This window comes from Apus apus, chromosome 1 (assembly GCF_020740795.1).
Source record: "Apus apus isolate bApuApu2 chromosome 1, bApuApu2.pri.cur, whole genome shotgun sequence".
Lineage (NCBI taxonomy): Eukaryota > Metazoa > Chordata > Aves > Apodiformes > Apodidae > Apus > Apus apus.
Genome location: NC_067282.1, coordinates 62,369,264 through 62,376,535, shown reverse-complemented (window position 1 = coordinate 62,376,535; position 7,272 = coordinate 62,369,264). Strand labels below are relative to the sequence as shown.

General features: G+C 37.3%; 1 protein-coding gene across 1 annotated transcript in view; it reads right to left on the bottom strand.

Moving 5' to 3' along the window:
- SEPTIN10 (septin 10) overlaps window positions 1-7,272 on the bottom strand; it is a 963,730-nt gene that overhangs the window by 203,466 nt on the left and 752,992 nt on the right. The window lies entirely within an intron of this gene.

Here is a 7,272-nt window from a genome sequence, read left to right as displayed (position 1 = left end):
GGAGCAAAATAGAACCAAGCTACATCTACAAGCATAATGCCAACAGGACATGATTCTACAAGTAGACATTATTTTCATGGGAATCATCAGATGTGTCTTCTCCACTTTTGCAATTTGTAGACAGTAAGACTGTGCACTAAATTGGATCTGTAATCGGTGAAGCAAGCAGCTCATTTTCAGATGCTGAGGTTAGTGTTACTGAGCCTACAATTTCTAAATAAAATATTCATATCATGATAATATATTTTACTTTCATATTCTTAACATTTGTGAATAACACTTGACAGGGTTTTTTACCTCCTTTGCATGAGATGTGTTCATAAAAACAAGGTTAATAACATAGCTGAAATGTCAAAAAAAAAGTTACAATTTCGTCTATATTTGTCCATATGGGATGGTATATGTATTATAAATAAAACATACTTTTGTGAACCTGAACTGAATGTAAACTTTAAGTGGATCAAATAAAGTAAAAGTCAGATTTAGTCATTTATTTTCATATAGTACAACAATTTAGGATTTCAAATAGAAGTATCATAGGAAAAAAACAGTTGCTCATTTTTCCTTCTGCCCTTCAAGCGTATTTGATCAAATACCATGTGCAGTTAGTACGTTATTGTAAGTTTGGTATTAATCAGGGCAGTATTTGTGGCTGTTGTTAAAAAAAAAATATTTTTGTCTGTGTCAGAAATGTTATATTAACACTATACTGAACAAAGCAGATAGGAAGCATAATATAGATATATATGTTTTGACTTCATTTGTATTGTATTCAATAGTGCCCATGAAATTCAGGAAAATACTGTCTGGTTTTGAGTCTGTTTTATTCATCTATTAAAAATAAAGACATTTATTTTATTATCATTCGGCATCCCCTGAAGTTTTGTGTGGCAGGCACAGCCCTGCAGAGATGAGGCAGCCCTGGCAGAGTGGGAGATCAGCCACGGGGATCCGTAGGCCACTGTGCCTACAACCCTGCTCCAAATTCTGGCTTCCACTTTGGAAGCAGAGCTTTTATTTCAGTTGTGTCCTCCTTGTCCTTACAGCCATGAAGAAGAGCAGAGGCCACTAAGCTCCAGGGAACTCTACATCCAGTGGGATTGCCTCCTGCAGACCCCTTACCAGGGTGCGTTTTCTTGCGGATGTTGTACTGGGAAGATGGGACCTGAACAGGGGCTGTGGTTTGGGCTGCAATGTTGGAAAGGAGCAGAAAATACACTACAGGAGCAGGAACGTGAGCACCTGGAGATTGCAGCTGGGTTCCACCTTTTGTGAGACTGGACTGGAGCAAGAGTTTGGCAATTTTTCATACAGAGGAACAGCCTTTTGCAGTGGGACATAAAATCACTCTAGGCATTATATGTGTTACAAATACCATTATTTAGAAATAAAAAATTTAGCTGATGGGAAACTGCATCTTTCTAAGAGTTTGATCTAATGTCCATTGAATTCAAAAGGAAAGACACAAATAGGTGGCTATCCAAGTGCTACTCTAATGACACAAGCAAAATATACAGTGTATTTAGCCCTCAGGTGCTTTCCAAAAATATGTAGGCAGTACTGTCACACAAAGACTGATAGAAGGTAATACCAAACACTTGCATGAAATGTATGAAGTCTTCCTTCATTTAAATTATGTTTAGTATGTAATTTAAAATCAACCATTAGAACCATTTAAAATCAACAAAAATGACTGAAAAATATCACAAATACTGAGTAGTTTTCCACTTGAACCGAGTGAACCTGGGTAAACCTATATTCCCAGCTGGAACAGTATCACTCTGGCCCTGGAAAGTTTGGAGAGTTATTGCACCAGGCTTGGGAGACATATTTAGAAGTTTAAAGAAGGCAATATTAATACATTACCAATGACCAGGATTGTTTCGCCTTCATTGTAGGGAATTTCTTCCTAATATCTAATTTAAATCTACCCACTTTCAGCTTAAAACCATTCCCCCTTGTCCCATCAATACATATCCATATAAAAAGTCCTTCCTCACCTTTCCTGTAGGCCCTCTTCAGGTACTGGAAGACTGCTATGAGGTCTTCCCTGAGCCTTCTCTCCTCCAGGCTGAACAACCCCACTGATCCTAATGCACATGTTACTGTGAGATGGGGCACACCATAGAAATGCCCACAAAGCTGTTTAAACATTGGTGAGATGTGCTCCCCTCCTTTCTCTTGCTACTTAAGAAGGAGGTTGAAGCCATGAATACAGTCGCACCAAACAGATAGCTGAGGAATTAGTTCCTAGGAGTGGAACTCTGAGACATTTAACCTTTGGAAAATCTTCACAGAAAGAGCAAAGTCCTCAGAGAAGGGTTTGCGTCTGACTGTCTGGAGCACTGACCTTCTGTGACCAAGACTAAAAAAATAAAGAAAAACATCAGTCTGGGTTGCAAGGCATGTGTCGTGACTGGGAAAGACACAGACTGTCTGCCCAATTGGTGATAAAAAATAACAGGTGAAAAACAATGTTTCTCAGAATAAGGTTATGCTAAAGAATAAGGTGGTGGTCAGCAGGGTAAAAAAGAAAGTACTTCTGTGGATGAAAGAATCGATCAGGTTGGCTATGTTTAATTGATTTAGGGTACGTTGTGAGGTCAGAGGGAACCAATGAAGTTGCCTGTAGACTAATGCAGTAAACCTGGGTAATGAGGTAGAAGAACTAGAACTACTGAAGCAAGATGTGAAAACCTCTCATACAGAGGGGGAGAGTAAATGCTCTCAAAATGGAAAAGGATTTAAAAAGAGCATTTGCTGAGGTTATATACTGGGTTATACAGGCCTAAATAATTTAACTTGAATGTGGACAGACATATTTTTAATATTATTAGTGAAAGAAATACTACTTCAAACTGCATGCTCATGTAAACATTTGAAATCTGGTAGAGACTGGGAAAAAAATGTTCTGTTGTATTGGCAGAAAATAAAAAGTTTTAGTCTTATGGGTAATAGATTACTGTCTCAAAGAATCAATACACAGACAAGAATGGGTGTTATTTCAACTTCAAACTTAGTGCATAAATACAGCATTACAAGTATCTGGTGATAGAAAATAACCTTATATTGAAAGCTGAGAGTGATTAGATTATCTTAATTTACAAAGAGCAGTGGGAGAATATATTTAAGTTGAAAATATCTTAATTCAAAGACAAACATGTATACAATACCAGACCAGATTTGGAATGGGAATTAGAGTAAATTACTCAGCACATAATTTAATTTCTGAAATATTTGGACTATCGTAGACAAAAAGCAGAAGTAGTATTAAAATAGATTCTGTGAATGGAACAGCAGTGATGGTCAGGTTCTGCATGTGCCATAATCCTACATGCAATGTTGCTCTTGATCCTAATATTCTGGGAATCTAAGCACACTTGAAATAAGTTTAAGTAGCATCTTCAATGTAAAATGGTAGTAGTAAATCAATTCTTAACCACTTGCCAGTTCCTCCAAGTATGAGTTTTCTGTGGTTATGACTGAAGCATCAAAATTCATTTACTTTGGAAACAGACAATGCCAATTTTTTTCCATGCTACTAATGAATTTCACTGCAAGCAAAAGGAATTGAATAGATCCTGCCAATTCACTAATGGAACATAATTATTATCTGTGTAGCAAGAACAGGTATTAGAGTGCTGCACTGCACTTTGTGTTACTCAGAAGTTCACATCCATCAAAAGATTGGACACAACTTTCAGAAGGACTTAAAGGGAAAGATGCTTCTGTAAGTGGTGAGTCACTGGGTGCATGCTATTCAAGGAATCTGGGCAGGTCCAGTTTTCTGGCTTGTGATTCAGCATGATTAGGTAAGACACAAATTATCTTTGGCTGATAATACTGGTATCACAGGTGCCCACTTTTTGTTAGCTATGTTAATAACTGCTGCAGAGCCATGACTGGGAAATGTTTGCCCTCCTTTGAGCTTGGGCAGGAGCAGGGCCATGGTGAGAGGAATGAAAGGGACCTGCTGTCCACCAGCCTCTAGGTCTTTCCTCTTCTCTCCCTTCTCTGCTTGCTTTGCTCTGGTCTATGGTCAAGCATAGCAACTAAGTCTGTACTCAGCACCACAGTGGGTCGTCTGGGTATGAACTTGCAAATAGTCTATATGCCAACAGTCACTGCATGATGGGAGAGAGCCCTCTTTAAATGGTCGTGTTGTGTCCCACAGAATCACAAAACAAAGCAGTGAAGTTCTGCCGGGTTCAATCACATACTAAACTGAGCAGTTGCACAAGCTATTTTTTAAAAAATAAAGGTGTTTTTTGTTGTTTTTTTTTCTGTTCTAAATACCAGCATCTTTGAAATCCAGAGCATCATAATTTGCCTTGCTCCACAGTGAGGTTTTCCCACTCCAGTAATGATCAACAGCTACTGTTGTCATCATACAAAGTGCAAGCCTAGCTGCTCAGCATGCTAAAAAAAAATATGAGTAGTTCGCAATAAAAAAAGATTTCTGACCTCTATGGTTTGTTTCTTACACACAAAGATGAGGTGACAGAAATATGACAGAAAAGTAAACAGAACACCAGAGGTAATATAATTGTTCAGGGCTAGTATGGCAGGGAGCTATGTAAACTTTATTATTGTGTCTGTGAAAAAATACTATGTTCCAGTAAAGGAATGGACTAATAAGTTCTTCTGCTTCATTCTTTTTTTTCTGCCTAACAGGAAAGTAATATTAGAAGAGATTTCATTCTTTTATATGAGTGATCTGTTCTGCAGGATATTGTTAAATGTACGGTTTAATGATACTCTCGAAAGTGTATACTAATTGCAGATCAGTGATAGACTTCAATAACTAGACAGAAGACAGCAAGGCTAAGCAGGACAACTTCTATTCATTTAATTTTAAGGTAGGCTATTGAAATGAATTATTCCATCCATATAAAGCTACACAGAACACCAGGTTCTGGCTTATGGTAACAGGAAAGAAAAATAATTATGAATCCTAGTTGAGATTGGAGATTCTTTATTATTATTTTTCTCCAAATATTGTCAAGACAACTGCCAATAAAAATGCAAATGTCTGGAAAGTCATCCAGCCTCTGCATTGTAGCCAAGAGAACATGAACATCCGTCTTGATATTACACATGTGAAACATGTGGGGTCTAGGACACCTGGCTGCCACTAACTGGCTGTCATGAACTGAATGCTGCCAGCCAGCTGCCAGACACTTCTACACCATCAACTCTCCACCAGGACAACTGTACACAGATGAGCAGATGACACTCAGCACCATGAAGAGAACCTTGGGGAGCAGGCAGCTCCGCTCACGGCACTGATTTTTGCAAGGGAACTGTGTATATATAGGGGAGTACAAGAGTATGAGTCAGTGAGATAAAGGCAGCTCAGTCAAATATGAGAAACAAGAAATGAATGATGAGCTAAAGGTAACTCAGACAAATGTATTACCAACAGCTCATTTTAGGTCATAGTCCCAAGCATAATTTTTTGAAACTGTGTCTTAATTTTTTTTAAGTGCGTTTGTTGAACATTATTTTTAGGAATTTTTTTTTAATGTTTTATAATTGCATTCATTTCATATGACTTTTAATTAATTTTTTATGTTTTATAAGCACATTTGTTTAACGATACTTTTTAAAACTGTTTTGATGGTTTTTAAATTACATTTGTTTAACATTACTTTTAGAAAATATCTCATATTTTATGGAGTTTAATTTATTGCATCGTTAATTTCCCATGTTACAAATTGTGTGACTCATACACTTGAACTGCCCTGTGGATACACAGTTTCCTTGGTAAAATCAGAGAGACACCTGCTCCCTGAGCTTCTATTCATGGTGCTGTATGAGTGTCACCTGCTGATCTGCATACAGCTGTGCTGGTGGAGAGTTGGCAGTGTACAAGTTTCAGGCAGCCAGTTGTCTCTTTTCTGTTTGGAACTTGATGAACTTTAAGGTCCCTTCCAACCCAAACTATTCTTCAATTCTGTGTGAAGGCAGAAGTTGTAGAAACTGATCTCAGAAGAAAAGGAGAGATGTGGACCCAACATGTTAAAACTATGGTCATCCAGAGATGTTGCAGTGGTTACTGCCAAAGGCTGATTGGTATTCCTCTATCGCATAAATTAGTATGACATTTGCACAGAGCTTGATATTTGGTTATGAAATCACTACAGCAGCCATGCATGTAATGACCCCATTTAGGAGCAAGCACAATTACATGATTTTTTATTTGAAGAACAACTTCATATTTTCCATCTGTCTAAAATCCATTTTTCTACTTCTGGTAAAGTGTCCTCAAGGAATTCACTTGATCAAAATTGCTCGTAACATAATGGAAATGTCTTTTTAGCACCATAACGTAATACTTGAAGGAAAAAAGAAATAAGATATATTTTAAGAACTTATTTCCCTTCTAAAAAGAAAAGATGGAGCATTCATTCCTGAACAGGACCCCCCACAGGATTTCAATGCTAACATTTTAAGAGGACTCCGTTGTTAAATAGACTTGAATGTTATCTCTTTTAATACTAAATCTGCTTAAGCTACTTCAAAGTAGAAATACAAATTAAAGAAAATCTGGGCTGTACAAACAGTTCAGTCCTGTGCCCTGTGAACTCTCTTCAATGCATGTTTAACTCATCCTGCATAAATGCTTACATCAAAATTTGGAGTACTTGGCACTGCATTTTTAGAACTAATTTTCATTCAGAAGCAGTTTCTATTCAGATACACTGTGAGATAAAAACATGGACCATTGGCAAGGCAAAACCAATAAGCAAGAGAAGTCTTGTAGCCATATATTCTGAAAGAAAAGCTTTGTCTGAGTGATTTCTTATGTCATTCCTTTTTACCTAACCTAGTAAAGCATTTACAGTTGCCCTGCTGACCCATTTCCCTCTCAACATGTCACCTCCTGTAGATATATATTGCTTTCCAACAACCTAAGGGATACTGAAAAAGTTCTTAATGAGACTAGAGAAACTGTCGGTAAACAGATTGATTTCACAACATTGCCATTTAGAAATAAGCACACAAAAATGCAGAGGTCTCATAGCAATTATAGTATCTGCAGTTATGAGCAGAAATGTCAGAGAAAATAGGCATTTGGCAATATGACACTGAGTGACAATATTGAGACAATGCTGAGTGTTGCCACTACTCGTTTTATTAATGAAAGCTAATGATCCTGTCTCTGCTGTCACTGTATACTAGAGTAGTCCTGAAAACAAATAGTGGGGATGAAATTAAAAAGGCACAAACTCTTAACTGAATATTCAAAAATAGAAGCCACATCAGTAA